We start from the raw sequence: 22,898 nt of genomic DNA on the forward strand, positions 1-22,898 counted from the left end.
AATTGGAAATGAAATGCTGTGACTGGATAAAACAAATAAAACATATATATATTTTTGGTGATGGATATGTGTGATGAAGGTAAAAATAAAATGAATATGTCACCTAAAGTGGAATAGATGAAAGAATACTTAGAGTTCATAAGAAGTTTTTCTTGCAAAAAGATCAAACAGTAGTTGAAAGTATATTTAAAAGCTGCATTGTGGTAGAACTATTCTAAAATTCTTCTTTAGCTATTCCATTTGAGAACACACATTAGCTGTTAGGTTAGCATAAATATGGAAATGTCAAAATGACCAAGGTCTGAGTTAAGGATGAAAGGGAAAACAGGGATTTGCTGTAAAAACACATCATTAACTATATTTGCACCTCTGGTTCATTGACCTTGAGAATACAGGTTTTGGTTTTTTTTTGTTTTTTTTTTTTACCATCACAGACAGTTACACCCTCAGAATAAACCCCTGATGTTTGGCGAGGTGTATCTGGGTTTTTTTTCCTTTGAAGATATTATGTACTATTATCATGACGTCTTAATTGGATAGATCTCAGTCATTCTCAGATCATCCTGGACATCTTAAAAAAATAGATTTTCTTTTAAACAACAGCATAAGAAAACCATGACAAAACAAACATATTTAGCAGGACTCATTTTAAAGATTTTAGTAACTATAGTCTAATTTTTCAGGAATCATCTAATTATGTTTTCTTTAAAGAGATGAGGTAAGACCATCAATCAATTTACACCAATTTGAGTAAACCTAGAGTTTATTTCCCTCAGCTGCTTAATATAGATTTAAAGGAACATGATGTGAATATTTTTCTTGGAGAAATTATGTTGGATTATATGACACATTTAAAATCCTTCTAGGTTTATAACCGACCATCTCTTCAGGTTTGAAATCTTTCCTCTGGACCCAACTCTCTGCTCCCTGACCACATATTCAGCATCTGGGCAGGAAATTCACCTATACTTCCCCTGAACATATCTTTGTTCTGTATTAATGAAAACACCAATTTGTTCATTATAAGCTCCCCGATGGGAAGGACTGTATTTCTTTTCTAAAATTGTGTATTATCATTGAGTTTTAAAAAGAAATGAACTGCAGATACTGGTATCTAGATATACTGCAATGCCAAATGCATCTCTCATTCTTTGTTGTTGTTGATAATCCTCATCTGAGGATATTTTTCATTGATTTTTAGGGAAAGTGGAAGAGAGAGGAAAAGAAAGAAACATCCATGTGAGAGAAACACATCGATTGTTTGCTTCCTGCGTGAGCCCTGACCAAGGCCTGGGCTGGGGAGGAGCCTGCAACTGAGTATGTGCCCTTGACCGGAATTGAACCTGGGACCTTTCAGTCCGCAGGCCAATGCTCTATCCGCTGAGCCAAACCGGTTAGGACTTTTATTCTTTTCCTTCTTGTACTTCCATACCCCTTCTCTGTTGACTTTGCTCTTTAGCTATAGATGAAATAAGGTCATCAATCAATACCACCAGTTCACCATCAATTCCATTTCTTTCCTATCATCTCTCCAGTTGTCTAGTGTTTTTATTCATAGGAAGTGATAAGAAGCCTATGACTTTAAAATGACATTTTAAGTAGCAGTAATTTATTCATAACTTAGAGTTTAGGTTCTTTTGTTTTAAAATGTAAAACTCACCTTCTGGAAGAGACACTTGATGATAGGCATGTCACTCCCTAAGTTGTATTCTAAGAAAACCTACACCTGCTTTGATTGGCCCTCCTTTCCCTGACTGATTTGAGGGTTGCTACACATACCTGTGATGAAGTGACATGACAGGAGCTTTCTAGGAATGCTGCTGCTTCACGTGTGTGTAACAGATTTTTCTAGGGCAATTTTAAAGAATGTTGAGTGAAAATAAGAAAAAAATTGAAATAACCTTGGAATAAAAACACTTACTTATGGAGTACCTGCTCTGTACTAGATGCTTCATATACATTTTCCCATTTAACCCTAACAATAGCCTTATAAAATGTGAATTGTTACCTTATTTCCTCAAGGATGGGAGGCAGAGAGAGGTTGGGTAACATACAAAACAGAAGAGTTGGGATTTAAACCCAGGTATATCTGCCTCTGGAGCCCATGCTCATCTTATGTGACAGACTTATTAGCAGCAAAGCAGTGATACGTTTTATTTTTATCAATGAGAGACTCATGTGGATCAGTCAATTCTCTCATTGGACCTGTTTCTGCCAAAAAGTCAGCAAAGACAGAAACAATAATTTGAGTGACCAGCTCAATTATGAAAAAGGGATCAGTGTAATATCATCCAAAAATATTTACATATTTACTTTTAGAGTATAAATATACAGTATTTCTTCACTGACTTTTTATCTACTTTAACTTATATCTGTCAGAAAATAGTACTATTGTCTTAAAAACCTTCATATCTCTGGCATATAGTAAATGAAAAAATTTCTTTTATTATATTTTTGGTTTGACAGGAAGACTAGGACCTATGGACTCACATATTCATGTTTTGGATATTTCTTTTTTCTCAAGAAAGAAATTGGGAAAAATCAAGGGAAGAAGAAAGACAAGACCCACAGAAATGCTCTTGAGTGCTTACACATTCTTCTTCATATTTACATGGCAGATGTTCAGCAGGGATTGGTGTCAAAGAGTTAAGTTTATAAAGGAGTAGAGAAAGAATGAAAGGAAGTTGATAGGAGAGGCAAGGTTATGAGGTAGGATAATGACGAGGGATTTGCTGTTGCTCTGTTAAGTATATTCTGATTTTGTGTCTCTACCACCATCCTGATTTATGGAGAATAAGATATGATGTGATGCAGGGAATGTTTAGAAAGTAAATCTTAATTATTACATTAAGATTTTTTCATTAAACATTTTCATTCAACTTTAATATCTGAGACACTGTGCTAAGTGCTTAAAAGTGAAGCACCCTTTATTTATTGAACTAGAGGCCCAATGCGCGAAATTCATGCAGGGGAGTGGGGAGGGTTCCTCAGCCCGGCCTACACCCTCTTGCAATCCGGGACCTTTCGGGGGATGTCTGACTGCTGGTTTAGGTCTGTGGATTGGGCCTAAACTGGCAGTCGGACATCCCTCTCACAATCTGGGACGGCTGGCTCCTAACTGCTTGCCTGCCTGCCTGATCTCCCTTAACCACTCTGCCTGCTTGCCTGATTGCCCCTAACTGCTCGCCTGCCTGCCTGATCACCCCTAACCACTCGCCTGCCTGCCTGATAGCCCTGGTCTCTGGTTGTTCTGGTTGTTCCACCGTTTTGATCACTGAGCTTTTATTATATAGGATGTGAGTTAAAGGAGGATACGTATATTGGTACCATTTGTCAGAAATGGCTCCATGGAGGGCATAGAAAAGACAAATCAAGTAATTACCATTAATATTATTTATGGTCTTCAGGACATAGATGTATAATAGGATGTATATGTACTTTTTTCCCCACTTAGGAAACAAACCATTTCCTTTTTCCTTCTATAGACTTAAACAATTTAAAACCCTTTTAGCCCTGGCCAGTGTGTCTCAGTTAGTTGGAGAATGATCTCATGCACTGAAGAGTCATGGGTTCAATTCCTGGTAGGGCACATGCCCAGGTTGCCAGTTTGATCCCCAGTCTGGGTGCATGCAGGAGGCAACTGAGTGATGTTTCTCTCTTACATCAAAGTTTCTCTTTCTCCCTCTTTCTTCCTTCTCTCTAAACAAAGAAAAAAATTTTAAAAACTCTGTTTAGAATACTAAGAGGACCTTTAACTGAAGCACTGCTTTTTTTTTTTTTTTTTTTTTATGCAAAAGCTTTATTGTTTCATTTGGAGAGGGCTTCAGGGTGGTTAAAAGAATAGCTAGTAGTTTCAGGTGAAAGCCAGACACCAGGGGAATGCAGAGGGGCCTCTCAAAGGCTTCTGGGCTCCAAAGACTCCTAGTCGTGCTTGAGGGGAATCCTTTCAAAGAGATACTGGTCCAGCCCAGCCTGGGGGCCGGCCAGCCTGTGGATGTTAGTCAGGTGTCACCCATCGTCTTGATGAGTTTCACCTGCTCACCCAGGAAGTGGTTCTCCCGGAAGTCACAGAGCTGAGGGTCTGCGTGGGTAGAACCCAGGGCCTGCAGCTCCCCAAGGGCCTGGGCCAGGTTCCTGTTCAAGGTCAGGGCGGCTCCCATGGTGTCATGAGTTTTGCCCACTCAGCTTGGGGAGACTTCAGCGCGCCCTGGAAGAGATTGTGGTCACCTCGCTTGTTTTGCAGCTTTAAGAGATAGATGCTCAGTGCCCTTGCACTTCTTCTCTGCCAACTTGTGGGGAAGTGGCCCACACCCTCCAGAGCCACATTATCATGATCAAAATAGAAGCCCCAAGAGAGGTAGGTATGGGAGGCCCGCAGATGCAGGCTGGCCAGGCAGTTGACTGCAGCCTTCACCTCGGTGGATTAATTCTGATGAATTTGGGAGCTCATGGTTGTTTGGCAATAAGGAGTTAAGGTAGAAAAAAAACCGGGTGTGTTGGCTGGTCCTGGAGGTGGTTCTGAAGGTGCTGACTGGATGAGATGCAGGAGAATGGCCGGAGTCTAGAAGATGGGGTGTCCCTGGGTCTCTTCTGTCCAAACACTGTTGAAGCAAGAGGCAGATTTGGGACCGCCGAGGGCACTGCCTCAAGCTCCAGTTTTAATAGATATGAAAGTTAGTTCCTCACATGCAAGTCAGATGAAACATTTTTAGAAAGCGGGAAATAAACTTAATAAGGTGTTATATAACATGCATAATAAATATTAGCACAGTACATGAACCTAATGACAGCAACAAATTATAAAGCTTAGCATGCAATTAAAATCACTAATGGAACATTGTACGGAATGAGTTTATTCTTAGATCAGTCAAAGAGCAGCTATTTGGTGTCTGAGACACCACTTGAACTAATGACACCCTCTTAAACTTATTTTTAAACACTCTGTCACGCAATAGCTACACTTCATGGATGTCTTCAGTTCTGTGTTTTAACATATGCTGTATATGCTAATAAAACTTATCCTCAAGGCAGAATGTCCTCATGACCAAGAGGCAATGATGAGATTTATACTCAAGTGAATTTTTCTAACATCCAACATCATCAATAATAGTATATCTACTTGTGATTAGCAAGCCAATAGTATTTTAGATTTAAAATGTAGGTCCCAAGAGCTGCCTGAAATTTGTCAATTAATAAGTTCCTGCTGCCATGAAAATGATTATGCTCTAAGGCAGCGATTTTAAACCCGTGTGCCACAAGATTTTTTAAAACATGCAATGCATGACTGTTTAGTCAGGGGCACTGACCTCTTTTCCCTTAGATTGCCAAAAAACAAACAAAAACAAAACAAACAAACAAAAAAGACAACAGCCACACAATAGCTGTCTAGTGTGAAGGAATTAAAATTTTACCTATTTTTTTTTTTTGTCAGATTGGCAAAAAGTATAATACATTTTTTGGTATGCCACAGAATTTTAGTAATTAGTTTATATGTACCATGAGATAAAAAAGGTTGAAAATCGCTGCCCTCAGATTTTGTTACTGTGTTTTACAAGGCTGTGCTTTCTAGGCTCTGTCTTTTTTTGTCTTCCATCTATCAGTGTCATTTACCATCTTCGCATGTACAAATTCTACTCATCTTTCAAGACCCAGGTTAAATGACATATTTTTCTTGAAACTCTTTCCCAGTCCTCCTAGTTGGAAGTCACCTCTCCTGTCTTACTTGGACCTCCTGTCTTGGAACTTGATAATCCATTAGCACTTTTCACCACTTACTAGTATGTTTAGTATTCTGTGATTATTACATACTTTGCATATTTTACAACTAAATATCTATAAACGTATACCCTATGTATCATAATTACTTGCACATGCTGGGGTTCTTGTTCCAGCATTAAGAAGTGTTCAGCAATCTGGAGAAAGGATCTGTGTGTAACTGAAGTAAGAGTCCAGAGATGAAAGATAATTTTGAAAGGCATTGAGGGTCAGAGGAGCCTGGCTGAAGAAACCAAGTCCTCCTTATCTCAGGACCCCTTGCTTTTTATTAACACAAATTGTCCTAAGGCAAGGTGGAGATACACTTCAAAGGGTAGGGTTTCCGTACAGAAGCATTGTCAGATTGGGGAATTGCCTATGGCTGTTCAGGTGTTTGGCCAGCAGGAGGCAATAACATTTAGATTAAGATGCCCTGAGCTGTCTGGCAGCAAACAATCATTCTTTCAAATCTTTTTCAGGTTTGAGGAAATGCCTTTAGCCATTCCAAACAAGCGATAACATATGTGACTCAGCCCTTGTTGAGTTCCCAAGTTCCATCAACCTTTTGATGAAACTCTTGCAATTATGACATGTTGGAATCGGCTTCCAGCATGCACATTTTCTTTATATTTTATTTCAGACTAGTTTAGGGGAGAGGTATCCCAGAATTTGGTATGAAAGCGAAAGAATGCCAGCTTTGGCTTATATGCTAGATATAGACATTTATTGAAAGCATAGCAATTAAGTGGGGGATATTTGAAAAATTATGGGGTGACAGTAGTTTTTGATGGTTTTGGCACATAGAAAAGGCATTTCTATGTGTAATTTTCAAAGTTGACATCTGTTAACTCTAAATCCATGCCCATATTTGAATGAGAAGAAAGGAATAAACTGTATTCAAGGAGGAAAGCTTACAGAGTCCATGGTAAAAATGAGGAGAGAAAATTTAGTGCTGATATTGAATTTGATCTACTCATCATTAGAAAAAGGGAGCCTTTTAGTTTCTAAGCAGCCGTGGGCAAACTACGGCCTGCGGGCCGGATTCGGCCCGTTTGGCTGTTCTATCTGGCCCGCGGAGCCGAAAGAGCGGAGGGTTCTCTTGCTCTCCCCTCCGCTCCTTTACTTTGAATTTATATTAGTTCACACAAACACTCCATCCATGCTTTTGTTCCGGCCCTCCGGTCCAGTTTAAGAACCCATTGTGGCCCTCGAGTCAAAAAGTTTGCCCACCCCTGTTCTAAGGCCATGGAAGTGTGCTCTCAGATCACCCATTAAGAGAGAACCAGCCTCCATATGTTGCAACTTTGGGAACCACCACAGCTTTCAATTCTAAGTTCATGCTCTTCTAAGACTGCTCATTGCCAGTAACAGCACAGCAGGGGTTCTGTAGAACCAGGTCACTTCTGCCCAATATAGGACTCCTCTAATGGGCAGCCTTTGCTCTGGGGCTTCCCATTGGCCTGGCTGGGACTTTCTCAAGCTACATTGCAGTCTGAGGCTCTTCCTACCCAATCCTCCTTCCTTCTCTCTCTCTTTTCACAGTGTCAAATCAGCATTGTGATATGAAGGCAAATGGCCACTAGACTGTTATTATTCATAAAATTGGGGTCCTCAGTTAACCATGGGGAGTCCATTTCAGCAGATACATACTCTTTTGGGACTCCCATCAAATGACTATGTCTTCTCAGGGTCCACATTGCTTGTTTCCTTAGAGCATCTTTGATCCTAGGCCCGAGTGTTCACTTTTTCATTAGATTCTGGAATCTACTTTATTATTGTTAATTATTATTATTACTTTGAGTTAACCAGGATCCAGTTCTGTTACCTGCAACCAAATAATCCTGACTGATACACACATCTTTGTGGGTGGGCAAGTGGGCTGCCAGTAGCTTATACTGTAACCATGGTAGATGATTCTGAAATTTTTTTGCATGATGACATGACAAGTTCTTTTAGAGATTTCAATCAGTAACAGGGTTTGGGGAAAATGTGTGTCCTTTTTATTAACAAAAGAGATTTTTTGTGTCTGTGTGTGTGGGGGGGGGTTTCTTTTTGAGGCACATTTAGTTTTTCTGCTGGTTTCATGTATTTATGGGTATTCTCAGAGCTATTTATTTTATGTGAAAAAGATAGATTACTCATAATTTGTCATTTTCAAAAAGAGAGAACATAAGGCTTTCTTTGAGGGAAAGGTTTGCACAATTTACCACTCCATCCCCAAGGTTATCTGAGGTTGCATATCCTGTATATACAACAAAACTACTCAGCCTCTGTCTTCAGAGGGGAGAAAGCCAGAGGTACTTTCAGGTTGTTTTCTTTGATGTCTTGGTATGGCGATTTGCTCACAGACAATGGCTTCAGGCCATCCAGTGTTTGAACTTGTTTGAGTTGAACTATATGACTCCTACCAGCAAGGGTGCTTTGTTTTCCCCATCTGTGAAGTGCTATTCTCATTTCCTGTGTTCGATAAATGATAATGAGTGACCTTGAAATGTACTGGGCTAAAATACTAGGTAAACAGTAAATAATAGCAGTGAATCCATGAGATCACACAGTCACTAAGTTGGGTGCCCTCTGCATTTTTCAGCACTATTGTTGGTTCAGTTATTGGTTTTCAAATTGCCTGACTCAATGCTTGGATCATGTGAAGTAAGCCTTTCCAAATCATAGGTACAATAGCACCTATCATTCATTGAGTATAACGTGCCAGGCATTATATTAGGTGGTTTGTAAAATGCGTGTTCTATTTTCACCAATGTGCTGAATAAATATTGTTATCACCACTTGTAGACAAGGGAACTGTGTTTCAAAGTTTTGTGATTTAATAAAGGTTTCCCTACTCTACTTTTTTGACATTTATTCAAATAAAAGATATTTTAGTCCTGGACATTTGTACAGAGATTTCACATAAGTCTTGATAAATAATGGGATTAAAGAAGACCTGTGCATATATAGCCCTTGTTTCAATCATTTTCAAATCTCAAACTCTTTGCCCCTAATCTTTTATCACACCCAGCATCAAAAACCTTTTCTAAGTTAGAAATCTGAAAGTCATCCTGAACTTTCCTTTTTAAAAATCTCTTTTTGTCAATCAGTTATCAAGTCTTGTCAAAAATATAATTTGAATATGATGATTTTTCTTCCTACTGCCATTGCTATATTTCAATTCACCATTATCACCCCTTCTCAATGATGGAGTTATGGCAACAATATTCTAGCTGTACCTAAAAGGAAATATTTCAGTAATCTATGGTCATCTAGGCCTTTTACAGCCATGCATTTTTTTAAAAATATATTTTATTGATATTTTACAGAGAGGAAGGGAGAGGGATAGAGACCTAGAAACGTCGATGAGAGAGATACATTGATCAGCTGCCTCCCGCACACCTCCCACTGGGGATGTGCCCGCAACCAAGGCACATGCTCTTGACCGGAATCGAACCCGGGACCCTTGAGTCTGCAGGCTGACGCTCCATCCACTGAGCCAAACCGGTTTTGGCTACAGCCATGCATTTTTGGGAATGACATATAGTTTTAGGGGACTCTAGAGGAGAGTGCGGTTGAGAGATAATGGGTGGTCACAGACCTGGATGGGGGAAGAGTACAGATTGGGGTGGTTCATTTTAGTGGCAGTCTAAAATCATTATGGAACCCTTTGAACCAAGGGTTCAAATTAAATTATTAATCAGGAAATGGAGCTGCCTTTGGATTCTGGGCTTCACAGACCAGTGTGTAACACTGCAGAGGCTAGGTAAGGTATTAGGAGAACAATGAGAGGTCAGAAATATATGAGGAGAAAAGAAGAAAATTTGGAGAGATAAGATGATCATTTTCCTAACATTTACCAAGTTCTAAGTAAGACATGTTTGTTGATTTGTGTAAAGGTCATATTCTCCCTTATATGGTATCAAAGTCTTCCCAGTTGAGGGTAGACTCAAAGTGGCTGGGCCAATATAGACCTTTAGGAGCCAAGAGCTTGAAGCCTAAGTATCTGTGAGTTCAGTAATGTTATTTGGTCAGACATTTTCCTTAGCAAGAAATTTGAAAGGGACCAATATTGTGCCTAAATAAGTTGGGTTATCCTATTTTGGAATGTCTAAAGACAGAATAAAAGATAAGAAATGGAGTTATAGATAGCCAGATTAGGTTAGATTTTTAAAAAGATAAAACAAAAGAAGGCTGGTTTACATTAAAAAGATCTTAGAAGCTGAGGGATTGGTCACTGTAAGTGAAACAATGTTTAGATAGAATCCACAAGGCTCAGGCTGATGTTTTTTGCTAAATCACTATGGATTATATTTACCCAGAGTACTAGTTTATTGTGTAGTAGATAGAGTCTTGGGGGACAAGTACAAACAGTGGATTCCCTATCAAATGGCACACTCAGCCTGGGAGAGAAACATTATGGGTCTCTCAGCCAGAATGAAACAGTATTTCATTGAAAACGTTCTCACTCTAAACTTACAGGGATCCTGATTTCTAAATTGGTTTCAATTAAATATATTTTTTTCCCTTCTAAGAAAACAATATACATCTATAATCTCTTCTAACTCTTGGCAGATCTGTGATGCTATAGCACTCCACACCTTCCCAGTGGCTGCAATTACACACATCAAATTTCAGGATGGACGACAAGGTAAGATTCTGGAGGTAAAAGGCTACCACTTATGGTCCCCATTTTGCTCTCATGTATCACAGCCCTTTATTGTCAGGAGTTATTTAGAGAAACAGTCATCAGCTAACAAAACCATCTGTTAGTTAACAACAGCAAAGTATGAGGCTATTTCAAAATGGCATGGGGCATTTCAAGTGAAGGGCAGACGGGTGCCAACTATTTTTTTCCCCTCCAGTCTTTCCTTGTTGAAAAAGAATGCATTTGTTATCAAAGCCAGTTTGGCTAATGTGCTTTCACCTCATACATATCTAGAAATCAAAGCTCCCTAGAAAGTTATTTGAGGGTATGTTCTCCCTCTGGAGCCCATCTTGCTCCAGTCATGCTAATAGGAATTTCATGTGTGTGTCAAGAAGACAATATAGCCTTTATGCAGTTCAACCACCACGTCCTACTCAGAACATGGTAAATGTTGGGAAAGCAGAGACATGGACAGACTTAGGAAAATTCTTCACCTTTGTGCTTTCCTACACTACTCCATTACTTTTTCCAGCTCGGGGAGGAGGGGTGGTAGATGAAGAATCTCTGTACTCCTCCCTTTCCCTCAGCCAGATAGTTTCCCAAATCAGCTAAATATAACTCCATTTATTGTCATGCTAAAACGTTCTATTTAGCTGTGTTTAACTGGATATCATGATTCCATGGGCTGACCTTTCGCTCCTGGGAAGTCGTTTTAAATTCAATCCCGGCAAAGGAAAATCCTTCCCATTCGTTGGCTGTGAAAGGTCACAAGTGAAATGTGTTTTGATGGTATCTGCCTATGGTTTAATTCTCAGTAAACTTGAGCACTAACTGGGCCTCAATTGTGCTTTGTCTTGGGAATCTGAGTTCTAAGAAGCCTGGGAGAGCTGAGGGGGAGACGTGGGGCAGAGTTGCTGGCATCAGCCAGGGGTACACAAAGGTACCAGCTGAAAGGTGAGGTATATGGTGCTAAGTTAGGTCAATGCTGCCTCCTTTCTGAGTTGATGGGGGATTCAGACTAAAATATATAGTTTCTCTCCCTGTTTCATTCGATCTCTCTAAGAGGGACATTTCCCACTTTCTGGGAGGCAGAGAGGGCTTAGGGTGAGATAGGGAAGGAACTAGAAGTGTGTGAACCAGTCAAGAGGAAATTGGAGTATCCTGAAAATTTAGCCATTTCAGGGTCCAAAGTATAGACTCAATGTTCCAAGTTTGAATATTTCCCTTTTGTGACCCCTTTCTCTTTACAGTTCAGTAGCACTTCAGTCTTCTGTGAGTTCCTCACTATTAACTTTATGCTAATTTTTAACTGAATAAAATACTTTGATTAAGTTCTATCAAAGAATATCCTCTTTTAAAAAATCATATTTTATCAAGCAATATTTGGAATTTATGAGATTTATGAAGAGTTCAGTGGATAGGATATTGGGGTGAAGTTTCTGGACTTATATTTTGTTTGGTTTTTATTCTGTTTCAACTTTTTAGTGACTCTATGCCATAATCTTTCAATCAAGTATTGTAATACCTGGCTTCTTTCTAACTGAGGAAGAAGCCCAGAGAACAGCCTGTCCTCCTACCACCCCATCCTCTATTACACATCACTATACTCTCCTCATCAAGTATTCAATGTTCCCTGAACACGGCTTGCAAGTCTGCACTTCCACGCCTCTGTTTATGTTGCTTCCTCTTCCTGGGATGTCTTCATTTTATCATCAAAGTTCTATCATTACATAAAGACCAAAATGTCACTTCTTTCTGTAAAGCCTTTGATCTTTCCACTTGTGGAGAAGGCAAGGATGGCTTCCATAACACTTTGTATTTGTATTGGTTATACTTTTTTTCCACTGGGGTACTTCTGTGTGTCTCCCACTCAATCCAGCTCCCTGAGGGCAGAAGCTGGGTCTTCTTTATGCCCCAGTGCTTAGCTCAGGGATCACTCCAGGAAGAGGAGCCTTTAGCCTTCCCATCACAGAATGATGTACAGTTAGGCTTTTGATATTAAGGTGAAGAAATGAAATTGTTTCTTAAATCAAATGTATCTTGAGAGTTCATAGCAGCCACAGGAATAAGTAGGAAGCAAAACACATATCCTCTAAAAGCAGTAAGAGCAGTTTTCTGGTAATAGATGAGAAAAATCTACTTTCCTTCTTTTTGTTGTCCCCCCCCCCTTTTTAAAAAAATACCTGGTTATAGGGAAAACTCTTAAAATGTTAGTAGAGTTCAGATGGGAGGAAATGGAGATGCCTCTGAAAGGTAGGGTGGAGGCCATTATACTTGGCCTCATTTCCCCAGCTTCTGATTTTCTTCTCCCTTCCTAGGTCTTTCACCCAGCAAACTGCAGGCCAGCTCTGATTCCTGAGTATTCTTGAGAGGAGAAAACAGTAGGCAATATGTAAACCCATGAATTAAGCCATGTTTTATAGAAAGAGTATTTGGTAATCCAGCCACAGGTGCTAGAGCAACTGTATGCTCTGTCTCCTTTACCATCAATGAGATCTGGCATTTAGTGACTCAAGTGTTGGTCCTTGGTGTCCATGTAACTCCCAAATCCAGCCTCAGGGTTGAGATATTAGTATAACTCAGTGGTTGGCAAACTCATTAGTCAATAGAGCCAAATATCAACAGTACAACGATTGAAATTTGAGAGCCAATTTTTTTAAACTTAAACTTCTTCTAACGCCACTTCTTCAAAATAGACTTGCCCAGGCCGTGGTATTTTGTGGAAGAGCCACACTCAAGGGGCCAAAGAGCCGCATGTGGCTCGCGAGCCGCAGTTTGCCGACCACGGGTATAACTCATTGAATCTATCAGTATTGTTGGTTTATAGAATCCAGGTTGGGTTAAGCAGAAAAACTCCCCAATTTCCTGGTGGGTCAGAGACTCTGGCTTGAATACTACACAACTAGAAGCAATGGCTAACTATGCTACAAGAACCTTTGCTGGCAAAAGTATGACCCTGTCATTCCATACCTCAACTCCATTGCACAACAAACACAGAAGGGACTAGACAACAGAAACTTTGCCCTTTGCCCTCTTAAGACTTGGACAGATTAGCCACATGTTCTCTAGAATAAAAATTTCACAGGCCTTCTTCTTCTTCACATTGTTTACTTTTGAATACAAGTATTATATGGCAACACTTGATTGGTGGGTCCTAGGTCTTATGGGTCCATTTTAGCAGCTAAGGAGTTGAGGATACTTGTTTTCTGGTTTCTAACTTGAGAACTTGACATTCATAAGGCAGAAAGTTTTCAAACATTACAAGGGCTCTCAAAATGCTGTAAAGAACTATAAAATGTGGCAAAAATCTATCTCCTGTAAGGCATTACTATTTTTATTTTAACCAATATAAGACAATATGATATTATACTAATTTCCTCAGTCTGTCTGGTAATTTACTAGTATGTGAAACTTTTCTAGGGCTTGGGGCTGAGACCACTCTTCCATCTCTGGCATATCTCTTTCCTAGTGAAGGACACTGCTGTATATTACCTTTCTCATATCATCTCTTCTCTTAAATTCATTCTCTCACATATTGGGGGAAGTGTTGATGCATGGGCCATGTCTTCTACTGGTTACTTCTAGTTGGGACTCTACATGCCATCCCCCATGGCCATGGTCTAGCGTTGAGATGGGACCTTCAATTGCCAATAATTTTCTAAACCGTGCTTTAGCTCAGGATGCTCTTTGAATAATATGTCCTTGATTCTCTGGGCTGCCCTTTAAGACCAACCACTGTAGCAAAGTGAGTTCATCCTAGTCCTGGGCCCAAGTCTTTATAAGAGCATCTGCTCTGTTATAGGTTGGATTTTCTCCATGCTGACTCTGTTTTGACTAAGGTCAAAGCACCTTGCTTGTAAAAGGTAGGTATAAAAATAGAGAGCTGCCAATGTAGATTTTTCAAATTAAAATAAATTCATGCTGCTGAGTGATTTCATATATGCTATGAGCTCCTCAAAGGCTAGAACCATGTCTTATCATTAATCATCTCTGTATTCCCAGTGCTTAGTGTAGCATCTGACATGCAGCAGACATACAATTCATTTTTGCTGAATGAATGAATTAGTGAATGAATGAGTGAATGCAGATTGGATAAAGGCCACCAGTGTATTTCAGCATCATAGACCACTCATTCATTCATTTAGTAAACATTTTTTGAGAAGTGTATTTCAGCATCATAGACCACTCATTCATTCATTTAGCAAACATTTTATGTATAAAGTACTATAATAGATACGATAACCCTAATGAGATAACCCTAATGTTACTAGATACCATAACCCTAACTGAAATAACCCTAATGTTACTAATAATTATAACCATAGTATAATAGCCAACATTTACTATATACATTCTAGTTGATAAGCACTAAGCAGTTTCATGAATATTTGTTTAATTCTCACAACAACCCTGTGAGGCAAACCCACTATTATTATTATTTCCACTTACAGAGGAAAGAACTGATTCTCAGAAAGGTTAAGTAAATGAAAACAAGTTGGGGATATGATGTTTACACTACAGTTGGGAAGGTACAAGAGCCATCTGGAATGTCTTAAATATCACAGGGCAACACATTTGCAGTACTCAAATTCCATTCAAAAAGTCCTTGAGTGCTAAATGGATACAGCCGGGGAATCAGAACTTACCTGTTGACCTTTATGCAACCTGTATTTTAGCAGTAGGGAACTCTGCCTCATTCATCCATTCATTCCTTCAACAAAGGTGAATGGCACACCTGCTTTATGCCAGGAACTATACTAAGCATTGGGACAGGGTGGAGGAGGTGAGACAGGAGAGGCAAACATGTAAATAGAATATTGTAATTCATAATAAGAGATATAATAAAGGTAGGAAGATATTTCAAAGAAATATTTTTTTCAGGTTTTAATTTAATTTAATTAATTTATTTTTAAGTTTCCTTTTTCTTCTTTTTTTAAATTTAAATTCTTTAATGTTTAAAGTATTACATAAGTCTCTTTTTTCCCCCATTGACCTCTCCCCAGCCGCTCCCACCCCCCAGCACATGCCCTCACCCCCCTACTGTCTGTGTCCATTGGTTATGCTCATATGCATGCATACACTTTGGTTGATCTCTTACCACCCCCCTTCCCCTGCCTTCCCTCTTAGGTTGGACGGTCTGTTTGATGCTTCTGTGACTCTGGCTCTATTTTTGTTCATCAGTTTATGTTGATCATTATATTCTACAAAAGAGTGAGATCATGTGATATTTATTTTTCTCCAACTGGTTTATTTCGCTTAGCATAATGCTCTCCAGGTCCATCCATGCTGTTGCAAATAGTAAGAGCTCCTTGTTTTTTTTTTTACAGCACTGTAGTATTCCATTGTGTAGATGTACCACCATTTTTTAATCTACACATCTGCTGATGGGCACTTAGGCTATTTCCAAATCTTAGCTATTGTAAATTGTACAGCTATGAACATAGGAATGCATATGTTCTCTCTGATTGGCGTTTCTGGTTTCTTGGGATATATTCCTAGAAGTGGGATTGCTGGGTCAAACGGGAGTTCCATTTTTAATTTTTTGAGGAAACTCCATACCATTCTCCACAGTGGCTGCACCAGTCTGCATTCCCACCAGCAGTGCATGAGGGTTCCTTTTTCTCCACATCCTCGTCAGCACTTGTCATTTGTTGATTTGTTGATGATAGTCATTCTGACAGGTGTGAGATGGTACCTCATTGTAGTTTTGATTTGCATCTCTCAATGATTAGTGACTTTGAACATGTTTTCATGTCTCTTGGCCTTCTGTATGTCCACTTTCAAAAAGTGTCTATTTAGGTCCTTTGCCCATTTTTTGAGTGGATTGTTTACCTTCCTTTTGTTAAGTGTTTTGAGTTCCCTATAAATTTTGGAGATTAAACCCTTATCGGATATAACATTGGCAAATACGTTCTTCCATGCAGTGGGCTTTCTTATTGTTTTATTGATGGTTTCTTTTGCTGTGAAGGTTTTTATTTTGATGTAGTCCCATTTGTTTATTTTCTCCTTAGTTTCCATTGTCCTAGGAGCTGTATCAGTAAAGATATTGCTATGACATACTAGTATGTCTGATATTTTGCTGCCTATAGCTTCTTCTAAGACTTTTATGGTTTCCCATCTTACGTTTAAGTCCTTTATCCATTTTGAGTTTATTTTTGTGTATGGTATAAGTTGATGATCTAGTTTCATTTTTTTGCATGTATCTGTCCAATTTTCCCAACACCATTTATTGAAGAGACTGTCTTGACTCCATTGTATGCTCTTGCCTCCTTTGTCAAATATTAATTGAGCATAATGGCTTGGGTTGATTTCTGGGTTCTCTGTTCTGTTCCATTAGTCTACATGTCTGTTCTTGTGTCAGTATCAGGAGGTTTTGAGAACAGTGGCTTTGTAATATAACTTGATATCTGGTATTGTGATCCTCCAACTTTGTTCCTCTTTCTCAGGATTGCTGCGGCTATTCAGGGTCTTTTGTTATTCCATATGAATGTTTGGAGAGTTTGTGTAGGTCTGTGAAATATGCTGTTGGTATCTTAATGGGGATTGCATTGAATCTATAGATTGCTTTGGGTAGTATGGACATATTAATGATGTTGATTCTACCAATCCATGAACACGGGATATTCTTCCTCAAAGGGATATTTTCAACATTTCATCATTAAGTATGACATTTGAAGCTGATGCTTATGATTACCCTCTTTTAGGAAAGAAAAAACCCTAGTTTACTAAGGTTTTAAAAAAATTCATAAATAAATTTGCATTTATTTCAAAAGTTTTTTTCTACATCATTCAAATGACTTTTCTACATCTACAGAGATTTTTAATTTTTTTCTTATTATGATTTTTTTTCTTATTATGTTATTTTTTCTTAATATGAGCATTATCTGTAATATTTTCTAATATTAAACCAACCTTGCATTTTTAGGGTAAACATTCCTTTATACTTTTATAGACCTATTCAGATTTTCTTTTATTTTTAATTTTTAAAAATTCTCCATTTACTCTTGCTTTAGTGCAAATTTGTAGGATTTATCTATTTCATCTAAGTTTTTAAATATATTAGCATAGAATTATTCATACTATTAATTTATTATCTTTTAAATTTCTGTAGTATATGAAGTTGCAGTCTCTTCATTAATATTGTTTACTTCTTTTTTTTTCTTGATTTAACATTATAAGAAAACTTCCACTTTTATTAAGTCTTTTCATTGTCTCCACTTTGGCTTTAATTCTAAATATTTTCTAATTTTATGATATGTATTTTATTCATTAATTTTGAGCCCCTGTTTCTACTTATACATTTAAATCTATGTTTCTATAAAAAAAATGCTTTAACTGAATCCCTCAAGTTTTGATATGTTGATTTTGCATATATAATTATTTATCTCTTATTTTTCTTTTTAATTCTCATCTGAGGATATTTTTCTATTGATTTTTAGAGAGAGTGGAAGGGAGAGCGAGACAGAGAGAGAAACACTGATGTGAGAAAGACACATCAATCGGTTGCCTTCACACACACCCCAGCCAAGGCCTGCAACCCCTGGGGTGGGGCCTGCAACTGAGGTACATGCCCTTGACTGGAATTGAACCTGGGACCCCTCAGTCCCCAGTCCGACGCTATTTCCACTGAGCCAAACCTGATGCATATATAATTATTTTGAAATATTATATAATAATCCAATTTCCATTATTATTTTTTGTCATGAATTGTTTAAAGTGTATTTTAAAATTTCCAAATGAAATAGATTTTTATTTAGCTCTTTTTGAGAAGTTATATTTATTACATTGTGGCCTGAGGATGTGGTGTATAGTCTTTAAATTTACTAGACTTACTTAAAGTCTAATTCATGGTTAATTTTTGTAAATAACCCTTGTGAGTTCAACAAGTAGTTGGATACATAATTTGTTCTTTATTTGTGTTGTTCACATCAATATCCTTACTGTTCTTTGTTGGCTTGATCTGTCAATTACTGAGAGAAGTGTATTAAAATATGTGAACAAAAATCTTCTCTTGGAGGGAAAAAAAATGGTGGCGGAATAGACAGATGTGTTCCGAGCCTTGTCCCGGAGCAGAAAGAAAGAACAGCTGAGGGTCGCACGAGGTGTGTTTGTTGGCAACTTAAGGGACAGCTAAACTCCAGGAGAAGGTGGGGGACTGCTAGACAGGGTTCCCCTGACCAGGCAGCCCCCACTGCTGCTGGGTCCCCTCCCGGAGCTGCAGGCTCAGACTCGGAGTCTGCGCCATCTTGAAAGGGAAAGTGGAGCTTATTGGAAGCCTGAAAATCCACAACTGCGGCACCCATGGAACAGCTGTGAGCCCCAGAACACCTGTCCCCAATTGGCGCAAACACACGGATTCAGAGGAGCTCTACACTTCACCACGGAAAGGTCAGGTTTCGCCTGGGATAAGGTGAGGTCTCTGGTCCCGGCAGGAGAGAGGAACGTGCATTTTGCGGGAGCTGGAGGACCAGGGAAGTCTGTGCCTAGAAAAATCCGTGGCTGTTGGGGCTGGCGTGATCCGTGAATGTGGAAGGGGGTCCTCAGAGCTGCTAACAGAAGGGATCTCTAAAAAGCAACCCATTTTGATCTGACGTGCAGGGACAGCCTAAGAATCTCAAAGGTGTGCTGGCTGCTTAGACTTGCACGCACACCCATTGTTCGCACACTTGGGCTTTTTCCTCTTCAAATCCTTGCTTCTGATTACTAAGCCCAATACATAGGATCACCCAGTTGGGGACACCCTGGGAGACTGCAGGGGAAAGTGTTTTTCTGGAACCTGGGGATCAGAGCAGGGAGTGACCATCAGAGAGCCAGGGCTGAGGCAGCCCACTCCCACAAACCAGTATTGAGTGCCATAGGGAAAGAGGCTCTAAACAAAAGCTAGAGAGTCCATATATAGACCCGGAAGTCAATCCAGAAACACTGCCACCCAGGGGCTGAATCAAAAATTGACTCTTGTGTAATAAAAAATAAAGGAATACGAGAAATTAAGACACACTGCCTGCTTAAAAATCAGGACTGGCTTACAACACTGAGGAGCAGTGGAATGCAGGGAACTGCAATACTGTTCAGACTGAGAAACAGGCATGCCAAACAGGACAATAGAGGAAGTGAATGACCTTCACTACTGCACATTTTAATTTTTTTTTATTATTTTATTTTCATTTTTTTGCATCTTTTACTCAAGAAACTAATTTTTTTCTTTTTTCCTCACTTGATTTTACCTTTTTAATTATTACATTTTTATTTTCAATCAGTATCATTACTACTACTATTTTACCTTTTTTTTTTAAAGTATCATTTTATTTTCTCTTTATTTTACTTTGGGATTAGTGTTCTACATTCTAGTTTCATCTTTCCTTTAGCATCGTTTTACTCTATCTCAACTCTACCTTTATGCCATCACTCTCTTCCTAACCTTTTCCCTTTTGGTGTCCTGTTTATCTTACCCCTTTCCTACTTTAGATTTTCCCTATTCTTTCTGTTTACCCCTGTTAAAATTTCACCTTGCTTATATATCTAATCTACAATCCCCTGCTCCAAGTCCATACACACCTCTCTCTTCACTGTCTTAACTATCCAAAAATTGTCTTTCTCTCTGTCCTTTTGTTGTTATTTGCTTGAATGTTGATTATATCGAATTTTTATGCTTTTTTGTGAGATTGTTTTGCTTATTCTATTTTTTGTTTGTTTGTTTTTTTGTTTGCTTTGTTTTTTGCTTCTGTTTTCCCTTGCCTCGCTTGATATTAGTTGGTGTTGTAGTTTGTATTAATCCCCAGGTACTTGTTGCTGGCATTTGCTGGGATTAGTGGTTGTTCTATTGGAGTTTTCTCCCCATATATATTGTTTGTTCCCCTTTCTCTCTTAGTCTCTTTCTTGTCTCTCTTACTTTTTTTTCCTTTTCCCAATTTCATTTTGACACTCCTCTTTCTTTCTTTCTTTCTTTCTTTCTCTCTCTCTCTCTCTCTCTCTCTCTCTCTCTCTCTCTTTCTTTCTCTCTCTCTCTCTCTCTTTTTCTTTCTTTCTTTCTTTCTTTCTTTCTTTCTTTCTTTCTTTCTTTCTTTCTTTCTTCCTTTCTTTCTTTTTCCTCTTCTTCTTGCTCTCCTATCCCCTAATTTGCCTTTCTCTGGTGGTCACCTTTATTGGAGGTTATTAATATCGTTAATACACTTCTGTTCAGTGCCTGGTGTGTTGTACCTGGTTGTGTTGTATTTTGTGCCTTTAAATCAACGCAGGAGAGAGAGAACTACATAACCAGACATCAGGAGAAGAGAGACCATGGGGAGACAAAGAAACAGCCCGCATATGAAAGAAAAGCAGGCATCACCAGAAAAGGAAGCAAACGAAATGGAGGCAAGCAACCTGCCAGAGAAAAAATTCAGAGAAATGGTCATAAGGTGGCTGAAAAGAATGAAAGACAAATTCGAAAATATGAGTAAGAACCAAGAGGAAATGAAGAAGAAATGAAAAATGACATAGCTGCTGTAAAGAACTCAATAGAAAGCATCAAGAGTAGACTAGAAGAAGCAGAGAACCGCATCAGTGAGCTAGAAGACAAGGTAGGAAAAAATACCCAAGTAGAGCAGCTTCTGGAAAAAAAAATTAAAAAGCAGGAGGAGAGCATAAGGGAACTTTGGGACAACATGAAACAAAACAACATCCACATAATAGGGGTTCCAGAAGGAAAGGAAACTGAGCAAGGAATAGAAAACCTGTTTGAAGAAATAATGACAGAAAACTTCCCTGATATAGGGAAGAAAAACCCCACACAAATCCAAGAAGCTCACAGAGTCCCAAGCAAAATGTGAACCCCAAAAGACCAACGCCAAGGCACATTATAATAAAATTGGCAAACACCAATGACAAAATAAGAATCTTAAAAGTGGCAAGAGAGAGACAGAAAGTTACATACAAAGGAACCCCCATCAGACTAGCAACTGATTTCTCAACAGAAACACATCAGGCCAGAAGGGAGTGGAATGAAATATACAAAGTCATGCAAAGGAAGGGTTTGAATCCAAGAATACTGTACCCAGCAAGGCTATCAATCAAAATTGAAGGTGAAATCAGGAACTTCACAGACAAAAAAGGACTAAGGGAATTTATTACCACCAAACCAGCAATGCAAGAAATGCTAAAGGATTTGCTGTAAAAAAGAAATAGGAAGCGAAGAAGGAACACAGGGGTAAAGAATAAAAATGGTGACAAATAAGTACCTATCAATAATAACTTTAAATGTAACTGGATTAAATGCCCCAATTAAAAGACATAGGGTAACAGATTGGATAAGAAAACAAGACCCATATATCTGCTGTCTACAAGAAACCCACCTCAGAAAAAAAGATGCACACAGACTGAGGGTGAAGGGATGGAAAAAGGTCTTCCAGGCGAATGGAAATGAAAAAAAAGCTGGGGTAGCAATACTTATATCTGACAAATTAGATCTCAAAGCGAAGGACATAACAAGAGATAAGGAAGGCCACACTAAAGGGAGCAATCCAACAAGACGAAATAACTCTGGTAAACATATATGCACCCAATACAGGAGCACCCAAATACATAAAAAAACTCCTGGAGGATATCAATACAATCATAGAAGGAGACTTTAATATCCCACTATCGCCATTGGACAAATCCTCTAAACAAAAAATTAGCAAAGAAACATCAATCCTAAATGACTCACTAGACCAGATGGAATTAATTGACATCTTCAGAACATTTCACCCCAAAGCCACAGAATATACATTCTTCTCAAGTGCACATGGGTCATTTTCAAAGATAGACCATACGTTGGGTCACAGGCAAAGTCTCTTCAAATTCAAGAAGATAGAAATCATATCAAGCATCTTCTCAGACCACAGTGGCATAAAACTGGAAATCAACTACAATAAAAACAATCCAAAGAAATCAAACACATGGAGACTAAACAGCATGCTATTAAACAATGACTGGGTTACCAGAGAGATCAAGGAAGAAATAAAAAACATCATGGCAACAAATCACAATGAAAACACAACAATCCAAAATCTATGGGACACAGCAAAAGCAGTCTTGAGAGGGAAGTTCATAACTCTAAAAGCATACTGCAAAAAATAAGAAACAATGGTAATAAATTACCTAACCCTACAACTCAAAGAGTTAGAAAGAAAGCAACAAGAAAAGCCACTGTAAGCAGAAGGAAGGAAATAATAAAGATCAGGGCGGAGATAAACGACATAGAGACCAAAAAAACAATACAAAAGGTCAACAAAACCAAGATCTGGTTCTTTGAAAGGATAAACAAGATTGATGAACCTCTAGCCAGGCTCACCAAGAAGCAAAGAGAGAGGATCCAAATAAACAAAATCAGAAACGAAAGAGGTGAAATAACAACAGATCCCGCCAAAATACAAAGGATTGTTAAAAAATACTACGAAGAACTCTATTCCAACAAACTGGACAACCTGCAGGAAATGGACATATTCCTAGAAAAATACAACCTTCCAAAACTCAATCAGGAAGAATCTAAACA

Source organism: Plecotus auritus (genome assembly GCF_963455305.1).
Source record: "Plecotus auritus genome assembly, chromosome: 2".
Classification (NCBI taxonomy): Eukaryota; Metazoa; Chordata; class Mammalia; order Chiroptera; family Vespertilionidae; genus Plecotus; species Plecotus auritus.